This window comes from Schistocerca americana, chromosome 8 (genome assembly GCF_021461395.2).
Source record: "Schistocerca americana isolate TAMUIC-IGC-003095 chromosome 8, iqSchAmer2.1, whole genome shotgun sequence".
In the NCBI taxonomy this organism is placed as follows: domain Eukaryota; kingdom Metazoa; phylum Arthropoda; class Insecta; order Orthoptera; family Acrididae; genus Schistocerca; species Schistocerca americana.
Genome location: NC_060126.1, coordinates 98,050,549 through 98,073,837, shown reverse-complemented (window position 1 = coordinate 98,073,837; position 23,289 = coordinate 98,050,549).

The following is a 23,289-nucleotide window of genomic DNA, read 5'->3' as shown; positions in this document are numbered from 1 at the left end:
CAACTGATCCAACTCCATATTTACCCTCCTGAAAGAGTGGTTTAACAAGCAGGCACCAGCCCAACATTGGTATGGGTTGTTGCAGAGGCTACTTTCACCAGGTCACACTCAATACTGTCGCCCTGGCCCCTATCAATACCGTTTCCCACTCCATCCACTAGCATCACATGATCCTGCTTTGAGAAACCTTTGCACAAGAAACCTATATCCTCTACCACCTGGCTAAGACATGCACTTGGCTTGAAAAAGTTTGTGACCTGGTACCTGTAACCTAATTTTTCCTGCAAAATCTGGCCCACACCTCTTTCATGGCTGCTAACTAGCAACAGAACTTTCCTCTTACTTTCTACTTTTTTTGAATCAGTTGGTTTCCTAGTGAGATTATGTTGCATCTTAAATACATATACTTCTCCTGGAGCCTCTTCCTTACTTAATTGTGATAGCAAGGCAAATCTATTTGTTGTGCCAATTGGGAAACTGTCAGACACTATCCTCTTTCTGTGGCCCCTGTTCCCAGCTACCACTTCCCACCGCTGTTTGTCCTCCTCCCCCCTTAACCTCTTCAGTTCCTCCCTCGCTCTGTCCAAATCAGCCTGAAGGGCTCTAATTTTCTCCTCCTGTTCTGCTATAATCCTATCTCTTTGGCAAACCCTGCAAAAGAATGGAAGAGTCTAGTTTGGTTCCTCAATTCCCACGCCGCTACAATTTCCCCAATGAAACCACCTGTCACAACAGCTGCACAGAACCCCTGAACTAACTTTCCTACTGCAGCTCACACAGTATCCATCGTAGTTCGGCAAATAGTTAAGAGATTTACTAAGTTATAACGATAATATATTAAATAAAAATGTAAAAGGACACTAAATATGTTTTGGAAACTAATACGTACATGAACTATTAGCAAAAGCACTTAAATTTATGGTATAACGCTAAATGTGCACGTTAAAAAATGAGGGCTAAACAGTCGAATGTAACCAAAACGAACTTTTTGCGATTACTGGAAGTATACGCAAATAAAAGAAAAACCTTTACTGGCAAGCTTGAAGAGCACACTATGGAACATATTTAATCAGTTAATCTATAGCAAATGCACTTAAGATTGCGGTATAACGCTAACAAGGGAACCTCCCCATCGCACCCCCCTCAAATTTAGTTATAAGTTGGTACAGTGGATAGGCCTTGAAAAGGGGAACACAGATCAATCGAGAAAACAGGAAGAAATTGTGTGGAACTATGAAAAAAATAAGCAAAATATACAAACTGAGTAGTCCATGCACAAGATAGGCAACATCAAGGAGAGTTTGGGCTTAGTAGCGCCGTGGTCCCGTGGTTAGCGTGAGGAATTACGGAATGAAAAGTCCTTGGTTCAAGTTTTCCGTAGAGTGAAAATTTTACTTTCTTTATTTTCGCAAAGTTGTTATCTGTCCGTTCGATTATTGACGTATCTGTTCACTGTAATAAGTTAAATGTCTGTGTTTTGCGACCGCACCGCAAAACCGTGCGATTAGTAGACGAAAGGACGTGCCTTTCCAATGGGAATCGAAAACATTTGATCACACGGTCATAGGTCAACCGATTCCTCCACACGAAAACACGTCTGATACATCCTATACGACAATGATGACGGCATGTGCGTCACATGACAGGAATATGTTGTCGACCCACCTAACTTGTACACTTGGCGAATGGGTATAAAGATTCTTCTACCTCGCCCGATCTAGGTTTTCTTGTGGATGTGATAATCACTCCCAAAAAAGTGATGAAAACAACGGACGTACAGATAATAATTGTCTGAAAATAAAAAGTTAAACTTTTCACTCGCTGGAAGACTGGAGCCAAGAACCTCTCGCTCCGCAGCTGCTCTCGCTAACTACGAGACCAGGGCACTCCTGAGCTCCAACTATCCTTGATGTTGCTTATCTTGCGCATGGACTACTGAGTTTGTATATTTTGCTTATTTTTTTCATAGTTCGACACAACTTCTTCCTGTTTTCTCGATTGATCTATGTTCAGTTTTCAAGGCCTATCCACTGTTCCAACTTATAACTAAATCTGAGGGGGTGCGATGGGGAGGTTCCCTTGTAAGTATGCACACTCGGAAAGTAAGGAAAAGCCGCGAAATGTAAACAAAACGAACTTTTCACGATTACTAAAACAATACGAAAATAAAAGAAAAACCTTTAATGGTGAGCTTGAAGAGTATACTAAAAAACGTATTTAATTAGTTAAAAGTGTTCAACTACAATTAATTATAACCTAAATTACTTATCTTTCACTAGAGCTCTGTCTCCGTACGTGCGGCCTTGTGCAGGACTACCAACACAGATTGCAACTCAGATGTTAAGTCCCATAGTGCTTGGAGCCGTCTCGGTCTGTCTGCTCGGCAGCCACAATTTTCACTCACGCTATAGCATGTAAAATTACAGCGTGACGTCATACCGTCATACCAACAGTGTACAGCGCCAGATTTGCACCTGGTGGACAAAATTGGAACTAATTTTTTCCATCGTAAGTCGGTTCTACATTAACGCACTAGAATGTCTCCCAAGTTTCACTGATATACGAAAATTTGTAGCCGTCACTGGACCTCCGTCAGTAGCTACACTTTAATTATAACTACCTGGTATTTCGTTCGGTAATAATTATAAGTTTATATACTTAACATGTGGGGTCTGACTGGTCACAATAAAACAGCTTTTTTAAGCAAGATTACTACTGCTTTCCTGTACAGACACGAAATGGAAATGCAACCACTCTCCATCCTTCTTTCTGACTGTAACATCTTTGTGCAAAAAGTATGGGTTCGAGACTGCCCGCCAGAGGCCGCCTTTAATATACGTCACTTTCCTGATGAAAATATCCAGCCGTCATAATAAACGGTGGTGTGTCCTACATGTTGGCGCCAGCTTGCCTAACTCTCTCATTTAACTGACGCCTTTCTGCGCCTTTACGTACTAGTCTGAAATAGACTGCGCCCGCCGTATGTGTTGATTACAGGGGATGACAGACACGTCTGGAGCCCCCTGCTCACCCTTCTCGTGCCAGCGGCTTCTGCGGGCTCCCCGCGACCAGGCCGAGTGTGCGCCAGCGGGAAGGGCCGCTCCAAAGACGAGGCTACTCATCCACTCCAGGAAAATCAAAAGTTAACACAGTGCTGGTCGTTAAAATTAACGTACCATGAGGGTGAGATGTACGCACGACAAACTGACATAAAAATTGAATATGTGAACACTTAGCACTTCACTCAACTGCACATGATAGCTTGGACTAAAGTCATCTACGTTACGCTTTCGAGGAAGAATTAGGTAACTAGCCTCTCACTCAGAAATGGTATTCGAATGTTATTTACTGCAGAGATCTTGAATACGTTCTGAGTGTAGTAAATTTGCTTGAGATAGAAAAGGTTCTGTCCACAAATTAGCACAGATTGAGCAAGCATCGCTCGTGCGAAACTCAGCTTTCTTTTCTCTCATGATACCGTGTAAACAAGGGATGGGGGGCAACAGGCAGATTCCATATTCCCAGATTTCGGAAAATCATTTGACACGGTGCCCCACAGCAGATTGTTGACGAAGGACTGAGTACATGGTTTAGATTCCCATATATGGGAGTGCCTCGAAGAATTTTTAAGTAATAGAAACAAGTACGGGGTCCTCGACGGCGAGTGTTCTTAAGAGTATCGTCAGGAGCGACCATGGGAAGTGCGATAGGACTCCTGTATTTCTCTATACAGGGTGAGTCACCTAACATTACCGCTGGATATATTTCGTAAACCACATCAAATACTGACGAATCGATTCCACAGACCGAACATGAGGAGAGGGGCTAGTGAAATTGGTTAATACAAACCATAAAAAAATGCACGGAAGTATGTTTTTTAACACAAACCTAGGTTTTTTTAAATGGAACCCCGTTAGTTTTGTTAGCACATCTGAACATATAAACAAATACGTAATCAGTACCGTTTGTTGCATTGTAAAATGTTAATTACATCCGGAGATATTGTAACCTAAAGTTGACGCCTGAATACCACTCCTCCTCTGTTCGATCGTGTGTATCGGAGAGCACCGAATTACGTAGGGATCCAAAGGGAACGGTGATGGATCTTAGGTACAGAAGAGACTGGAACAGCGCATTACGTCCACATGCTAACACCTTTTTATTGGTCTTTTTCACTGACGCACATGTACATTACCATGAGGGGTGAGGTACACGTTCGACGGGCGTTTCATAGGACGTGGAGGACGCATAAATTGGCCACCCCTTTCTCCAGGTCTTACACCTCTGGACTTCTTTCTGTGGGATACGTTAAAGGAGAATGTGTATCGTGATGTGCCTACAACTCCAGAGGATATGAAACAACATATTGTGGCAGCCTGCGGCGACATTACACCAGATGTACTGCGGCGTGTACGACATTCATTACGCCAGAGATTGCAATTGTTTGCAGAAAATGATGGCCACCACATTGAACATCTATTGGCCTGACATGTCGGGACACACTCTATTCCACCCCGTAATTGAAAACGGAAACCACGTGTGTACGTGTACCTCACCCCTCATGGTAATGTACATGTGCGTCAGTGAAAAAGACCAATAAAAAGGTGTTAGCATGTGGACGTAATGTGCTGTTAGAGTCTCTTCTGTACCTAAGGTCCATCACCGTTCCCTTTGGATCCCTACGTAATTCGGTGCTCTCCGATACACACGATCGAACAGCGGAGGAGTGGTACTCAAGCGTCAACTTTAGGTTACAATATCTCCGGATGTAATTAACATTTTACAATGCAACAAACGGTACTTCTTACGTATTTGTTTATATGTTCAGATGTGCTAACAAAACTAACGGGGTTCCATTTAAAAAAACCTAGGTTTGTGTTAAAAAACATACTTCCGTGCATTTTTTTATGGTTTGTATTAACCAATTACACTACTCCCTCTCCTCACGTTCGGTCTGTGGAAGCGATTCGTCACTATTTGATGTGGTTTACGAAATATATCCAGCGGTAACGTTAGGTGACTCACCTTGTATACAGGGGAACAATTATTGAACTATACGAGGAAAACGTAAATTGGTTACAAACTACAGCGTGCACAAACTTTATTGATTCGGATTCGGATTTAGGTTGTAGCATCTTCGATATGCCTGCCATCATTGGCGATGATGGCGCAGACGAATAGTCTGCATGACCCGATGAAGTGTCGGAACATCGATGCTGTCAATGACCTCCTGAATGGCTGCTTCCAGCTCAGCAGTGCTTTTGGGGTTATTGCTGTACACCTTCTTTTTAATGTAGTCTCACAAAAACGAGTAGTATGCGTTCAGATCCGGAGAATATGACGGCCAATCGAGGTCAATGCCAGCAGCCTCTGGGTACACCAGAGCCAGAATGCGGTCTCCAAAGTGCTCCTCCAGGACATCAAACACTCTCCTCTTTCGACGGAGTCGAGCTACGTCTTGCATGAACCACATCTCGTCGAAATCAGGGTCACTTTGGATAATGGGGATGAAATCATCTTCCAAAATCTTCACGTGCCGTACAGTAGTCACTGTGCCATCAAGGAATATCGCACCGATTATTCCGTGACTGGACATTGCACAACACACAGTCACCCATTGAGGGTGAAGAGACTAATCGATCGCGAAATGGCGATTCTCAGGCTCCCAAACGCGCCAATTTTGCTTATTGAAGAACCCATCCAAATGAAAGTGGGCTTCGTCGCTAAACCAAACCATGCATGCGCATGCTAATTTCTACCATGCCCCACGGCCAACAATGCAGTTTAAACATCCTAACGCAAACCGTTCAGAAGTTATGACGACTTTATTCCATGTATTTCCGTAAGTGTCACCCTGTACATACGTGACCTGACGGACAGGGTGAGGAGCAATTTACGGCTTTTTGGTGATGACGGTGGGGCGTACGGCAAGGTGTTGTCGTTAACTGACTGTAGGAATATACAAGAAGACTTGGACAAAACTTCTAGTTGGTGTGATGAATGGCAACTTGCTTTAAATGTAGAGAAATGTAGTAACTTTCGAATACCACACGAGTAGCGTGCAGTCTGACATAGTCACTTCGATTAAATATCCCCGCATAGCTTTGGAAAGCGATATGAGCGCGTCATGTCAGTTGGGAAGGCGTGTGCTGGACTTCATCTTATTGAGAGAATTTTGGGAAAGCGCAGTCCATCCATAAGAGAGAGACGACACACAGAACACTCGGGCACTTTTCGAGTATTTAGGATCCCCACCAGATCGGATTAAAGCAAGACACTGAAAAAATTCAGAGACGAGTTGCTAGAGTTATTTCCGGTAATTTCGATCAGCACGCAAGTATTACGGACATGCTTTAACTCAGTGGAAGCTTAGGAAGGATGAAGACGCTCTTTTTGCGAGGCACTGTTGCACAAAATTAGAGAACCGGCGTTTGAGGCCGACTGCAGAGCGATTCTACTGCTGAAATGTAAATTTCGCGTAACGAACACCAAGCTAGGAAGCGAAAGATTAGGGCTCGAACGGAGGCTTTTAGACACTCGTTTTTTCTTGGTGTATTTGCGAGTCGAACAGGAGAGGAAGTGATTGTAATCCTATTAAAATTGCGAGTTGCATTCAAGTTCTAAGGCCTCCGATTTTTTTTCTCCAGACTGGAAAGAGATAGAAACATGCGCATTGTTTTAAAATGAGGCCGCGTTCATTGTCAATACATCCCAGAGATGACAGCACCGTACGGCAGATGGAATTTTACCGCCAGCGGCGAGAACGAGAACTGTTTTGAATACTTAAAATGGCGACGTTTTCCTTACTTGAACAGCGTGCAATCATTCGTTTTCTGAATTTGCATGGTGTGAAACCAATTGAAATTCATAGACAATTGAAGGAGACATGTGGTGATGGAGTTATGGATGCGTCGAAAGTGCGTTCGTGGGTGCAACGGTTTAATGAAAGCAGAACATTGTGTGACAACAAACCGAAACAACCTCGGGCTCGCACAAGCCGGTCTGACGACATGATCGAGAAAGTGGAGAGAATTGTTTTGGGGGATCGCCGAATGACTGTTGAACAGATCGCCTCCAGAGTTGGCATTTCTGTGGGTTCTGTGCACATAATCCTGCATGACGACCTGAAAATGCGAAAAGTGTCATCCAGGTGGGTGCCACGAATGCTGGCGGACTACCACATGGCTGCCCGTGTGCCATGTTGCCAAGCAATGTTGACGCGCAACGACAGCATGAATGGAACTTTCTTTTCGTCGGTTGTGACAATGGATGAGACGTGGATGCCATTTTTCAATCCAGAAACAAAGCGTCAGTCAGCTCAATGGAAGCACACAGATTCACCGCCACCAAAAAAATTTCGGGTAACCGCCAGTGCTGAAAAAATGATGGTGTCCATGTTCTGGGACAGCGAGGGCGTAATCCTTACCCATTGCGTTCCAAAGGGCACTACGGTAACAGGTGCATCCTACGAAAATGTTTTAAAGAACAAATTCCTTCCTGCACTGCAACAAAAACGTCCGGGAAGGGCTGCGCGTGTGCTGTTTCACCAAGACAATGCACCCGCACATCGAGCTAACGTTACACAACAGCTTCTTCGTGATAACTTTGAAGTGATTCCTCATGCTCCCTACTCACCCGACCTGGCTGATAGTGACTTCTGGCTTTTTCCAACAATGAAAGTCACTCTCCGTGGCCGCACATTCACCAGCCGTGCTGCTATTGCCTCAGCGATTTTCCAGTGATCAAAACAGACTCCTAAAGAAGCCTTCGCCGCTGCCATGGAATCATGGCGTCAGCGTTGTGAAAAATGTGTACGTCTGCAGGGCGATTACGTCGAGAAGTAACGCCAGTTTCATCGATTTCGGGTGAGTAGTTAATTAGAAAAAAAATCGGAGGCCTTAGAACTTGAATGCACCTCGAACTTGATAGTTGACGTCTGTCACCCGCCGCTACAGTGTTGCCACATCGGCCGCCGACTGCTGCTCGGTTCGGTCATAGGTGATAGGCAGACACACAGGGTCGCTTCACAAGTGCTGTTAATGTGCAAGGCGGAGCAATGTTGGAAGCGGCTACTGCGATGTATGGCGGAAGTGCGCGATACTCTGTCGACTGCTGATCTTAAGTAACCAATGGCTGAACTGCAGCAGATGACGCGTTTTTTAGCCCTGAATTTAAACTAATGTCCTGCGCTAAGTATAACCTCGTGATGTGCAGTATATCAGAGAAAGCGGCTATCAACAATCCGGGCCAGAACTGAAATCACGATCGCTTTGTTCACGGCGACTAAAGCTAACTTTTACGAGCAAGTTCAAGATCGAAAAAATTCAGGTTACGCAGTAAAATCAAACTTTAATTTGTAGCTATTATTGGTTATATGAAACTATGCTCACATAGGTTCCGAGCCGCCGCGTTACCAGCCGAAGAGCAATCCTTGGTGCCATTTGGTTGCAGATTATAGGCGATAGGGGCAAAATCCAAAGGAAAATAGAACAAGAAATAGAAAAATAAGAGCAAATAAAAGTCAATAAGACGATGAAAATGGTGTGGCAAGGAATTAGAAATAAAAAAATTGCATTTAACCTAATTGATCGAATGAAAATAGTAATCGAACACTCTTTTGTTAGATTTAGAAGTGGATTTAGAAGTGGAGAGACACGACAGTCAGTGCGTCGGTCTCTGTAGCGGCTCCCGTCTGCGTGGCAGGGGGTCTGCTGAGCGACAAATACGTTCTGCCTGCAGCGTTGCCATTGCCATACACCTGTTTGAATGCTCTGAGGGAACGAACTTTATCAAAGTTCAGTACTCATCCTCATACGTCCTCCACACCTGGCGTGAGGGGTCAGGGATTTTCTCTGCCTCGTGATGACTGGGTGTTGTGTGATGTCCTTAGGTTAGTTAGGTTTAAGTAGTTCCAAGTTGTAGGGGACTGATGACCATAGATGTTAAGTCCCATAGTGCTCAGAGCCACTTGAACCACCTGGTGTGAGGGATGTGGGGTAGCACTGGGTATACGGACGATAGCCCCTGGGTCGGACAGCTGTTGATTTGGATGGCAGCCCTAAAATTTCTGGTGTGTTAACACCGGCAGCTGTGCCCTATCTTCGCGGTCTCCGTGACTTTATCTTTCAGAGTCATAACACAAGGTCACATTTTACTCGTGCTATCCTGGCATACAATACTGTATCTGTAAAATAAGGAGATTTTAATTACTTGCTATCTTTATTGGTTTTGTAATTTCTGCAAAGTTCTCATATGATTTCTGCTATTGTAAATAATTCATCTTTTCTGCACTGGGACAAAGATGAGTGAGTGCAGTGCATGAGTAGTGAAAAATATTCGTGACTCTGTGTTTATTTTTATCTTTGGTTGGCTTGCTAGTCAGTCTGTTGTGCAGCGCTGGGACATTCTTATTTGAGGCATAGTAGCGAGCAGTTGAGCGTTTTTTTTTTTTTTTTTTTGTCTTCTTCAGAGAATGAGATCCGTTTTCTGTTAACCTGGGAGAAGCAGTCAGGAATACTTTATTTTCGAGATGAAAACGCATTCATAATAATTTCTGTTCTTTCTATTGCTGGAGAAGATTTAAGAGGAATTTTAATGGAAATGTTTGTAGTTTCTTTGTAGTGTGAGAATTTTGTAATTATTAGTCTTTTTCCGTTGTGCAATCCTTTCGTCAATAATCAGACTTTGATTTCTCAAAAACGATTTTATTTAAATTAAAACCCATCTCCATGATTCCAGTATTCAATGATTCACAGTAAAGTTTAAATATTCTGTAGAGTGTGCTTTGAACCTCATGTCACACGGAGCAACAGACTATTTCTGAGAAAAAAATTAGAGCCCATTATTTACCTTTAGCTGCTGCATCTGCTGATTTGTATTTATTTTCGCCAACGTCTGTGCTCCAGATACAAACACTGCATGCTGAGCAAGAGGTAAGTCACTTATGTTTCAGGGCAGATCTCACCTCGGATTCTTCAGCAAACAGTGTGTAGTCAGGATCGTCAGGTGTCGTGCAGGCAAATACATTATTTTCAGTGAACACTACTGGTGATTCGCGCGACTGGTACGGTCGCAGGTTCGAATCCTGCCTCGGGCATGGATGTGTGTGATGTCCTTAGGTTAGTTAGGTTTAAGTAGTTCTAAGTTCTAGGGGACTGATGACCACAGATGTTAAGTCCCATAGTGCTCAGAGCCATTTGAACTACTGGTGATTTCAGACAGTTTTTTTTTCTTCCGAGTAGAGTCCTATTTTGTTTTTGGGGGTACACCAAGTCGAACACTGGACTTCATATCACGCAGCGTTCATGATGAACTTCGGTGCTGACTTTTAGTTATACAGTTTTCATTCATCACGCAATTGGTTTCTTTTCGTATTTAATTAGGTTCGTTTTCCTTATTTGAAATGTTTTATTTCATCAAGTTTAACGTTTTATTTCACAACACTGTTTAGATGCTCAACATAGAGTCAGCCAACAGTTAGTTCTGTTCAGCAATTGAATACGATATCTAAAGAACATGTTACTTGAGAAGAAAGTTTTTCAAATCAATATATTCAGTTTTCTCTCAAACAGGAAATATTTCGAAGAAAGAAGCTTAGATTCTAATGGGTTGTCGTGGGCAATATTTTAGAGTTTGCCTTGTTTCGCCGGTCGCGGTGGCCGAGTGGTTCTAGGCACTTCAGTCCGGAACCGCGCGACTGCTACGGTCGCAGGTTCGAATCCTGTCTCCGGCATGGATGTGTGTGATGTCCTTAGGTTAGTTACGTTTAAGTAGTTCTAAGTTCTAGGAGACTGATGACCTCATATGTTAAGTCCCACCCATTTGAACCATTTTTGCCTTGTTTCCCTCTTTGGAGAACAAATGTTAAGGCGGAGGTGTCATGGGACCCCACGGACTAACCATTCAACAGAAAGCCCACAAACAGAGGAAAACTGCAAAACTTCCCACGGGCCAAACATGGTGGATTGCATCCCTTGTCCGTTCGCCAAACCTACAAAGTCATGATCCGACCCATCTTCTCCTATTCCAGTGTCTCCTTGATATCCGGCCCACACATTTAGTATCTATTCCTACAAATCCTCGACTGTCAAGTACTACACATGGGTCATCACACACGCTTACCGTTACATACTCGAACCCTTTACCAGGTCATCAAAGTCAGCTGCTTCCTCATTCACAATGAACATCTCCCTATATCATACACATTCCATAAACTCGATCTCAACAACCCTGTCTTTTCTCTCCTAGTTACCAAATCTCATATTCTTCCCAGCCAGTATCACCAACACCTCACACCGACCCTACTGCTACGCATTCTCCTCACGCACTTCCAACCCAACTTCGGCAATTCCTATCCCCAAACAGGGAAATTCGCTGTTACGTTCATCCTTTTCTCCATATGTAACCCATTCCTGCATATCCTTTCTCTGCTGCGATATGAACCTCTGATTAGTTGTTCCAATTAACTGCACCACTCGTTCACGAGTCTGCCAAATCAAATGGTTCTGAGCACTATGGGACTTAACATCTGAGGTCATCAGTCCCCTAGAACTTAGAACTACTTAAACCTAACTAACCGAAGGACATGACGCACATCCATGCCCGAGGCAGGACTCTAACCTGCAACAGCAGCGGTCGCGTGGTTCCAGACTGAAGCGCCTAGAACCGCTCGGCCACACTCTGTCAAATCCACATCTCTGGATGTACTTACCTCTTTTGCAGTCCTTCTGTACAGGGCTGCACCTCCATGGCTTCATAAGAGGAAAAACGTAAAAACTAAATGCTGCTCTGGAGGCATTATCGCCCAACACCGAAGGCAGGGTGCTGGGAAAGTTAAAACTCTGCCGCAGAGCGGCTGAAAGTGAGCAGTCCAGCAAGGGGTGGAGCCACAGAGACACTGAAGTGGATCCTCGCGACGAGGTTAGCCACGTTTGCCCAATGCGGAGCCGGCAGAGAACAACTGATTCCCTGCGAGAATCCTGCATGGAAGACTTACCACACATTCATAGTGTCCTTAATGACATGCAGTTTGTTGTGCACGCTGTTACGCCATTCCGTCTCCCAAAGCCGGAAAACGCTGCAGTGTAAGACAGAACGCAGGTCAGCTTCGGAGATGCCCATCTCCAGAAGCGGTTTCCGCGTCGCCTGTTTGGCCAGCCTGTCGGCAAGTTCGTTGCCGGGGATTCCGACGTGTTCTGAGCTCCACACAAACACCACGGAACAGCGAGACTGTTCCAGGGCACGGATGGATTCCTGAATGGACGCTACCAGAGGATGGCGAGGGTAGCACTGGTCGATAGCTTGTGGGCTGCTCAATGAGTCAGTACACAGGAGAAACGACTCGCCAGGGTATGAGCGGTTGTACTCAAGAGCACGAGATATGGCTGCCAGCTCTGCAGTGAAAACACTGCAGCCAACTATCAAGGAGTGCTGCTCAATAGGTCGTCCATGAAGATATGCGGAGCCTACGTGATCATCGGCCATTGAGCCGTCGGCGCAAATCGCTTGACAGCACCGAAACAGGTCCAGACGAAACTGCGGTCGAGGCGTATACCATGGAGGCGTCCGTAGAGGTGGTAAAGGGAAGGACTCCAGTTCGGAGAGAAGGGACCGCACGCGAACCGCAATCGTTAGCCGCGATCTGGGCCGCCGATGCGGGAGATGGACTGCCGTGGGCGAGAAAAGACGGTAATTCGGATGCTCAGGGGAACTATGAATGTGTGCTGCGTAACTGGCGAGCAGTTGCTCACGTCTGATCTGCAGTGGACGGACACCAGCCTCCACCAGTACGCTCTTCCTAAAAGCTCCTGTAGCTTATCGAACCTCACAGTGGTGCACAGGGTCGAGTAAATGCAATGCTGAAGGTGCTGCCGAACCATAAACCACACTCCCATAGTGAATTCGGGATTTGACAAGGGCTCTGTAGAGCTGCAGCAGCGTACACGGATCTGCATCCCAATTGGTGTTGCTCAGGCAACGGAGGGCATTGCGGTGCTGCCAGCACTTTTGCTCAAGCTGACGAAGATGAGGGAGCCAAGTCAATTGAGCGTCGAAACGTCTTGGAGAGGGGTCGGTCAGTGTGCAACTGGCTGACGTCGTCTCGCAGTCCCCTCTGCTTTGACGCTCCCTTTTGGCGTGCCGCCGCCTGCCTTTACGCCCGAACAAACGTAAGATGATCAGCCTAAATGGACACGTCCAGGTTTTATGGCTTCGACACTACACTGCCCTGTTGCGAGCATTTGCATCACTGATGAGTGGTTCTGAAATTCCAGCTGGCCCTGATTTTCCCTGATTACGGAGCTTTCTTTGTGTTGTTTTGGCGCTGACTGGGTTCGCGAGAGTGACATTCAGTTCTGCAGTGAGTTTTGAGGCGGTGATCCTCTTACTTTTGGTCAAAATCTTCTTCAATGACCGTCTGTCACGATCACCAACACAACGTTTCGTCCTCGTCTTGACTTGGCGCGTGATGTTCTTCCGTATGCAGCATAAATCATCGATACGGTGCCGCTTGAAACACGAAACACTTCGGCTACCTTAGTTGCGGAAGCACCCACAGAACGAACAGCAATAATTTTTCCATGTTCGAATTCAGTTAGCTCCAACATAATGCACTCACAACCACACAGAACACTAAAGGCGGAGATAAGGTCATCCGAAATTTTTGCGGACAACCTAACGGTGCGAGGAAAGGACAGGCTACAGGCAGTTGGCGGTGGCGTGTTTGTTGCTGTTTGAAGTAGTTTATCTTGTCGCGAAATTGAAGTAGATAGTTCCTGTGAGTTAGTACGGGCAGAGGTCATTGTTGGCAACCGGAATAAAATAATAATTGGATCCTTTCACCGTCCCCCCAATTCACGTGATACAATTTCTGACAGGTTCAAAGAAAACTTGAGTTTAATATCAAACACGCACCCGACTCATACCATTATAGTTGGTGGTGACCTTAATTTATTCTAGATATGTTAGCGAAAATACACGTTTAATTCCGAAGGTACGCATAAAAGATCATTCGAAATTGTGCTAAACTCATTCTTTGAAAATTATTTCGAGCAGTTTGTTCAGGAGCCTACGGGAATAGTAAACGCTTGTGGAAACATACTTGACCTCTTAGCAACAATAACCCTGAGTTAATAACCAGCACCAAAACGGATACAAGAATAACGGAACGAAGGGTTGTGGTAGCAATATTGAATACTGTAACCTCCAAACCCTCCAAAAATAAATGAAAATTATACCTATTCAAAAAAGCAGATAAAAATTCACTGCCGGGCGCGGTGGTCTAGCGGTTCTAGGCGCTCAGTCCGGAACCGCGGGACTGCTACGGTCGCAGGTTCGAATCCTGCCTCGGGCATGGATGTGTGTGATGTCTTTAGGTTAGTTAGGTTTAAGTAGTTGTAAGTTCTAGGGGACTGATGACCACAGATGTTAAGTCCCATAGTGCTCAGAGCCATTTGAACCATTTTAAAAATTCACTTGACACCTTCCTGAGAGACAATCTCAATTCTTTCCAAATTAACAATGTAAGTGCAGACCAGATGTGGCTTGAATTCAAAGATATAGTATCGGCAGCAATTGAGAAATGAAATGGTGGCCGGGGAGCCCCGTCGGGGGGAGTTCGGCCGCCGTGTTGCAAGTCATTGCATGTGAAGCCACATTGGGCGACTTGCGCGTCGATGATGATGAGACGATGATGACGACAACATAACACCCAGTCCACTGGCGGAGAAAATCTTCAACCCGGCCAGGAATCGAAACCGGACCCGCTGTATGGCAGGCAAGCACATAACCATGCAGCTAAGCAGGCGGCCAGTAACAGAGATTTGCATCAAATATTTTATCAAACGACGGAGCTGATCCTCCTTGGTACACAAAACGGGTCAGAACACTGTTGCAGAAACAACGAAAAAACATGCCAAATTGAAACAGACGAAAATATCCAAGACTGGCGATTTTACAGAAGATCGAAAATTAGCACGGATTTCAGTGCAAGATGCTTATAATACTGCGAGATGCTTATAATAGTTTCCGCGGAGAAAATTTCTCTCTAAACCTGGCAGAAAATCCAAAGAGATTCTAGTCGTATGTGAAGCATGCTAGCGGCAAGACACAATCAATTCCTTCTCTGCGCCATAACAATGGAGACGCTATCGAAGACAATGCTGCCAAAGCAGAGTTATTAAGCACAACCTTCACAAGAAGAAGTAAATATTTCAGAATTCGAATCAAGAACAGCTGCCAATATGAGTAACGTAGAAGTAGATATAGTCGGAATAGTGACGCAACTTAAATCACTTAATAAAAGCAAATCTTCTGGTCCATACTGCATACCGATTAGGTTATTTTCAGAGTATGCTGATGTAATGGCTCCATACTTAACAATCATATACAACGGTTCGCTCGACGAAAGATTAGTACCCAAAGACTGGAAAGTTGCACAGGTCACACCAATATTCAAGAACGGTATTAGGAGTAATCCACTAAATTACAGGCCCATATCATTAACGTCGATGTATAGCATGATTTTGGAACATATATTGTGCTCGAATATTATGAATTACCTCGAAGAAAACGGTCTACTGATACACAGTCAACATGGCTATAGAAAACATCGTTCTTGTGAAACATGACTAGCTCTTTACTCGCGAGAAGTGTTGAGTGCTAACGACAAGAGATTACAAATTGATTCCGTATTTATGGATTTCCGGAAGACTTTTGACATGGAACCACACAAGCGGCTTGTAGTGAAATTGCGGGCCTATTGAATATCTTCTCAGTTATGTGGCTGGATTCGTGATTTCCTGTCAGAGAGGTCACAGTTCGTAATAATTGACGGAAAGCCAGCCTGCATCTACAGCCGTACTCTGCAGAATATCATGAAGTGCATGGCGAAGGAGACTGCCCGTAGTACCAGTTATCAGGACCTGTGTCCATTCCGTTCACGTATGGAGCGTGGAATGAACGATCGTTTACACGTCTGTGAGTAAGCTGTAATTGGTCTAATCATGTCCTACTGATCCCATACGTAAGGGATTGCAGTATGTTCGTAGGTTCAACATTTAAATCTGGTTCTTGAAACTTTGTAAGTAGGCTTTCACTGGGCAGCTTGCATCTATCTTCTAGAACCTGTTCCGTTTCCATAGTATCTCCGTGACACTCGCCCACGAATCAGCTAAAGCTCTGACCATGTGAGCTGCCCTTCGTTGTATACGTAAAATACCTCCTGTTAGTCCTATTTGCTACAGATCCACACATTTGAGTAATATTTTAGAATGGGTCGCACGACTGTTTGGGAAGCAGTCTCATTTGTATGCTGACAACATTTTCCTAGTGTCCTACACTTTCTATTGGCGATTTATCTCATAATAAATATGTAACCAGTCGCTTTCTTACGATTTATTCAACTATGAACATGTTTTCGAGCCACTGCAGGCTCATCATCAGATGGAGGTGTGAAACCAAGTGTAGCTAAATACTGTGTATATTCGTCCACATAGCTTAATAAAGTGCGTTATAGGAAGAGCTCTGATACGGATACCACAACGCAGTCCTCTCAGCTCCAGCACTACATCTAACTACACTTGGTTCACAACATAACGTTCCTGTAACACCTCCATCTGATGATGAGCTCGTAGTGGCTCGGAAACATGTTCATGGTATAGTATATCGTAATAAAGCGACTGGTTGCATATTTATTATCAGATGGCCAATTAAAATCACGGTCGCTGTTAGTCATCCACAGTGAATATACTGAAAAAGGAACCTTTTCTATACCCTTAGGTGGAGTTTGCCTAGCTTCAGGCACTAGAGAAGTCGTGAGACTGAAGTGGTGTCAAAGCTGCTGACAAGTACATTTTCAACGTGCTCAACAAAGGTGCAAATGTAGCACCGAGGGTGTTGTCGAGCTGGGTGGTCAATGTCAAAACCTCTCGTCATCGCGTCGTAGGAGGAGGTGAAAGAAGTGGGATGATGAAGCGTAAAAACTCTCTACTACGGATCACGTTAAAAATTCGTCGAGTGGTTTTCTACGGTCCATAGTGAATTGACCCTGTGTCACATCGGAAACTGCTGACACGCTACGCTCCAAAGTGGTGAGATCACATTTAAAGCGGATGCAGCCCCACGATGTCGGTATAGAAGGGCTGAAACGTCCAGGGATGTTAGCAGTGTCAAACGCAGTCAAAAACGTCTTCTTGCTACTTATCGCAGTTCGAACTACCGTTTTAGATGACAAAATGTGTGGGAATCAACGTTTCACGGAAATTTCTGCTTTCATTCACGGCCTGCTTTCCGTGCCAATTCTGAGCGTCAGTGAGTCTGGAATTTTTTCTTGGGATCTCTTAAGAAAACCGCGTAATTTCAGTGCTGGGCGTCGCGATTCTATCTTCCACCGCACAGGCGTCAAAGGGATGAAATGTGGTAAGAAGGGCTGTGACGAACTTCCCATAGTGTGACGCATCAAAGGTGGCGTTGAGCAGAATTATGGTGAATTTTGGTGCCAACGTGATATTGTTAGGCTCACATGAACTTCTAAGAAGTGACCTTTTTTCACGTGTGTCAACACCTTGCTGTTTGAAACGTAGGAGTGTGAAGTCGCAGGGAGGCAAGCTTTTGCACCATCACAGGGGAGGGTTGCAGGCACCTTTGAGCCGAATTTCAAACTTATGTGCCGTAGTGAGGAACAGTTTCGGGGCTCGAAAAAGTGGTCTTTTACTTTTGTTGTGCAATGTACTTAGGACATTCCTGTTTTTGTCAGCCGGCCGCGGTGGTCTCGCGGTTCTAGGTGCGCAGTCCGGAACCGTGCGACTGCTACGGTCGCAGGTTCGAATCCTGCCTCGGGCATGGATGTGTGTGATGTCCTTAGGTTAGTTAGGTTTAAGTAGTTCTGAGTTCTAGGGGACTGATGACCACAGCAGTTGAGTCCCATAGTGCTCAGAGCCATTTGAACCATTTTGTTTTTGTCAGCGAGTGTTGCGGGCTGTTGAGGACGGATTTGTTCGTAAGGCAGGAGACCTCACAGCTGACCGTTGCGCCATTAGCTCGTTGGAAGCGGTGTGGGATAATACTGACGGACTTGCCTACAGTTAATTCATGTCAGTAAATTTTATTTCTTGCAGCACGTAAATCTGAGGGTGACGTTTTTGTGTGAGTTTCTCCGTATTGGTTGTGGACTTTGTTCTGTCTTATCGTTCTGGTGATCAAGGGCGAGGGCTGCTAGTGGAAAGTAGGAGGCGACGCATGAACTGTTAGGAGTTTACCTGGTACAGTCCAGTGGTCAGATCTCGGAAGTTTCCTGAATGTAGTTGGGTTGCCGCGCGGGGTAGCCGTGCGCCCTAGGGTGCAGTGCCACGGTTCGCGCAGCTGCCTCCGTCGGAGCTTCGAGTCCTCCCTTGGGCATGGGTGTGTGTATTGTCGTTAGCGTAAGTTAGTTTAAGTTAGATTAAGTAATGTGTACGCCTAGGGACAATGGACCTCAGCAGTTTGGTCCCGTAGAACCTACTACAAAATTCCAAATTTCGTAGCTGTGCAGGCAACGATCCGGGTCCGCTCATGAACGTTCCCAATGAAATATGCGGGGCAGTACGTCGGATGGTTAATCTCGCTCACCGCGCGCTGTCAACAGTGAGAACTCTCTGGCTGCTGCCGGAAGTGTGACTCCGCGCAGCACCTTGGAAGCTCCGAAGAACAAATAATTATTACACTGCCTTACTGAAATCGAATTGCTGTTAAACGTCGTATTTAGACGTAGTTCATGCTCAGGCCCCTCTGAGAAAAAATTGTTGATCTTACCATCAAAAGAAGATATGGGGGAGTTATTAAGTTACACTCACGTTCAGAAAAAACAGAACGCCTCGAACAACTAGAGATAGGCCATTTATGTTCACAGGACGTCTGTTCTGCAGAAATGATCGGAATTTCAGTCACCTCGGTTCAGCACGTGTCCTTTGCCTCGTGGCATAGGATCCGTCATGAGCCATGACAACTTGTTCCACGTGTGATGGCATCGATGAGTACAAGGCGCGAGTGACGTTCTGTGGTATAGCCATCCACGCTGCATTCACCTGGTGGCTGGCATTCGGCCACAGCGCTGCACCGGTCGTTACACCATATCACATGCATTTTTGATTGGCGACAAGTCTGCTAATCTGGCGAATCAGGTACAAAGGCTGACACCCTGTGACACGAAGAAGGCACGCGTTCGTGCAGAAATAGGCAGTCGTGCACTGTTGAAAAATGGCGTCTGGGTTTTGTGCAGAAAGGGTCTGCCTATGGGTCGCAGGACGCACGTAGGTCGCAATAGTCACAGTGCCCCGGCCACGCAGCAATTGTGATTTGTGATTGTACGTGATAGCATCCCACACCACAAGGCCTTAAGTTGGCGCTGTATGTCTCGTGCGAATGCAGCCACAGTGATCCCTCTCCGTCTATCTGCGGCGAACCAAAATGCGGCCGTCATTTTCAAACAAACACAAACTGTCTTCGTCCGAAGACACTACCTGATGCCATTCCTGTCCCCAATGACGTCCTTCCATACACCATTGCTGTCTAGCATGTTTCTGCATATTCGTCAAAGGTGGGCTGGGAAGTGGACCACGCGCAACTAACCCATTCCGTAATAAAAGGCGACGAACTGTCACCCTGATAGTATACGATGTGCTACAGTGTTCTACTATTGCGCCAGAGTCGAGGAGGACGCAGATCTGTCCTGGAATGCCATTCGGATAAGATATCGATCTTTCCGGGAGGGGGGGGGGGCAGAGTGGGGGGGGGGGGGGGGGACGATGGTCTGGGTGGTGCGACCTGAACTGCTGCCTTCCGTGAACCATTCTGCACACACCCGTTACGCTGACGAAACACTTCGTCCTACGGGAGTAGCAATTTCCCGGATGGATGCATCACATTCTCTCATGCAAATAATGCGCCCTCTTACAAAGTCACTGATTTGACGCTACGGTTCGCGCATACGTGTGCGAGCCATCTTACACGTGTGCTCAAGTCACACAGATCCGGCACCTTCGGTTTATAGCGACAACGAGAGCCGCAGGCACATTTTACCGGTAGGTGGCGTTGCGCTGCGATATCGATATCCCGAGCGGTTCTAGGCGCTTCGGTCCGGAGCCGCGCTGCTGCTACGGTCGCACGTTGGAACCCTACCTCGGGCATGGATGTGTGTGATGTCCTTAGTTAGGTTTGAGTAGTTCTAAGTATAGGGGACTGACGACCTTCGATGTTAAGTCCCATAGTGGTCAGAGCCATTTGAACCAATGTAGGGTCCACTTTTAAAAGTGCCCTCGATGCGAACAAGAGGTGACCGAGACGTGTAACCAATGGCACACCATACCATCACGCCGGGTGACACGCCAGTATGGCAATGACGAATACACGCTTCCAATGTGCGTTCACCGCGATATCCGAAAAAATGACGCTTTGCCATTCGTGCACCTAGGTTCGATGTTGAGCACATCATCGCAGGCGCTCCTGTCTGTGATACAGCGTGAAGGGTAACCGCAGCCATGGTCTCCGAGCTGATAGTCAATGCTGCTGCAAACGTACCCGGACTGTTTGTGCAGATGGTTGTTGCCTTCAAAACGTCCCCATCTGTTGACTCAGGGATCGAGACGTGCCTGCACGATCCGTTACAGCCATGCGGATAAGATGCCTGTCATCTCGACTGCTAGTGATACGAGGCTGTTGGGATCCAGCACGGCGCTCCGTATTACCCTCCTGAACCCACCGATTCCATATTCTGCTAACAGTCATTGGATCTCGACCAACGCGAGCAGCAATGTCGCGATACGATAAACTGCAATCGCGATAGGCTTCATTCCGACCTTTATCAAAATTGGAAACGTGATGGTACGCATTTCTCCTCCTTACACGAGGCATCACAACAACGTTTCACCAGGCAACGCCGGTCAACTGCTGTTTGTGTATGCGAAAGCGGTTGGAAACTTTCCTGATATCAGCACGTTGTAGGTGTCGCCACCGGCTCCAACCTTGTGTGAATGCTCTGAAAAGCTAATCATTTGCATATCACTGCATCTTCTTCCAGTCGGTTTAATTTCGCGTCTGCAGTACGTCATCTTCGTGGTGTAGCAATTGTAATGGCCAGTAGTGTATATCACTGAAACCCAGGAATTCATAAATGCGCTGAAGCAGATGGTGCAGCATTGATCAACTGCATAGTACGAATGACTGCGGACTTATTCAGAAATACGTTAGACGAAAAACTTTTTATTATAACAGCCAGTTAACTGGAAAAGTTGTTTATTACTACAGGACGAAAGAAACATTTGACCCCTTTGGCATAAACATAAATGAAGAAAAACGATTACTAATGTAAATTTCACCTGTAATTGTTTATTGCTGTAACCGAGATACTGGTCAAGAGTGAATACGTAAACAAACAATAGGCGCTTTGCAGATCGAGGCGAGCTCCCTCAGCGACGGCGTCCGGACCGGGGAGTCTCCAGCGGCGTGGAGGCCGGCGCTGCTGGAGGCTGGCTGGTATCGCATCGCGCCCCGGCGGACGGAAGCACTCCGATAGCGGCGCGCTCCCAGACACACCGGAAAGCCACCTCACGTCCCTGCATAACAAGAAAGCTCAAGCATTTCGTGAAATGATTTGACTAATGGTAAGAAATACGTACATTAGAGAAACACTTGACACCTCTCATTTGCTGGACATGATTTCGATCATCATTTAATTATGCGTCGAATGTTTCTCTGTGCTGTTTTACTTCTTGCTTTTACACATACTCACAACATTTGATCGACTTTTTTTAATTTACTTTATTTTCAAGTCTTTTTTCAGAATACGCGATCTTTTGACACCTCAATTGCTTTCCCAGCGTCTCCTCTTCTGGAAACGTCCTAAATTTAGTATTTAATTCCAAGGAAGTCATTTTAAAAATCAAGTATCACCCCAATGCAACTTTTTCTACGCGAAATATCAATGCCTTGAAATCGTGAACTTTTTGACACTTCATTTACATAGCTAGCAGCAATTATCGTTAGTGGAATATTTCAACTTTTCCTCAAAGCACTACAGTTTTCTCTTAACAACCCTGATTACTTTTCACCAAACAACATTTTTTTTTCCAAAACTTCACTCCACGCTGGCTACTTTCATACTCCATTTTCCATTTTGCGCTCTTCGGACAATAATTTTCTCTCAAATCACTAACTAATGTCTTCGTAATTGTCCTTACTTTCAAAGAAGTAGACCCCCCTTTTTTTTTTTTTTTTTTTTTTTTTTTTTTTTTTTTTTTTTTTTTTTTTTTTTTTTTTTTTTTGCAAAACTAGATCTCACGCTGATTTGTTTCATACACTATTTGTCCATTACCCAATCTGTGTTTGAGTATGAAAATTCAGACAAAAGCCCCTCGTGTAATTTATAGAATGTCTTGCTTTCGCTCCACTCAAATATTTCATCAAGAACTCCCTCCACATTAACACACTGGTAGTCGTCAATCCAGTAGTAGTGCAGATCTAAGATTGACGTCTTTGATCAGTAATCAAAACAATCTACGTCGTAGGTTTCATCCAAACGAGTGCTTAAATCTTTATATATAAAAATTCATCCTCCGTACGTTTGTGCTTGCAAAAGTCGAAAAGTAGTCGCCCGAATGACATGCAGTTTTGAAAGAACGTTGCAAAAAAAAAAGGTTCAAATGGCACTGAGCACTATGGGACTTAACATCTATGGTCATCAGTCCACTAGAACTTAGAACTGCTTAAACCTAACTAACCTAAGGACATCACACAACACCCAGTCATCACGAGGCAGAGAAAATCCCTGACCCCGCCGGGAATCGAACCCGGGAACCCGGGCATGGGCCACGAGAACGCTACGGCACGACCACGAGCTCCGGACAAAGAACGTTGCATTCGAATAAATATGTAACATACAAGTATAAATGGGAAACGCCATTACCCAAAACCTCGAAAACGTCTTGATCGATATTCTTTGCACAATTTTCTAGTGTTGGACAATGAAATTCAGTGTTTGTTCACAAGCACCCTGCAGGTTGTTGAATGTTATTTCATTGCTTGTTGCTACGCCCGTTTCGTTGTCATCTTAATAATTCAGTGTCTGATATGAATTGGCTTAAAGTTTTAAAAACATAAAAATAAGGGCATATCGCTTATTTTATATGGGTCACAGCTCAAGAACAACTATATATATATACTACTAGCCATTAAAATTGCTACACCACGAAGGTGACGTGCTACAGACGCGAAATTTAACCGACAGGAAGAAGATGCAGTGATATGCAAATGATTAGTTTT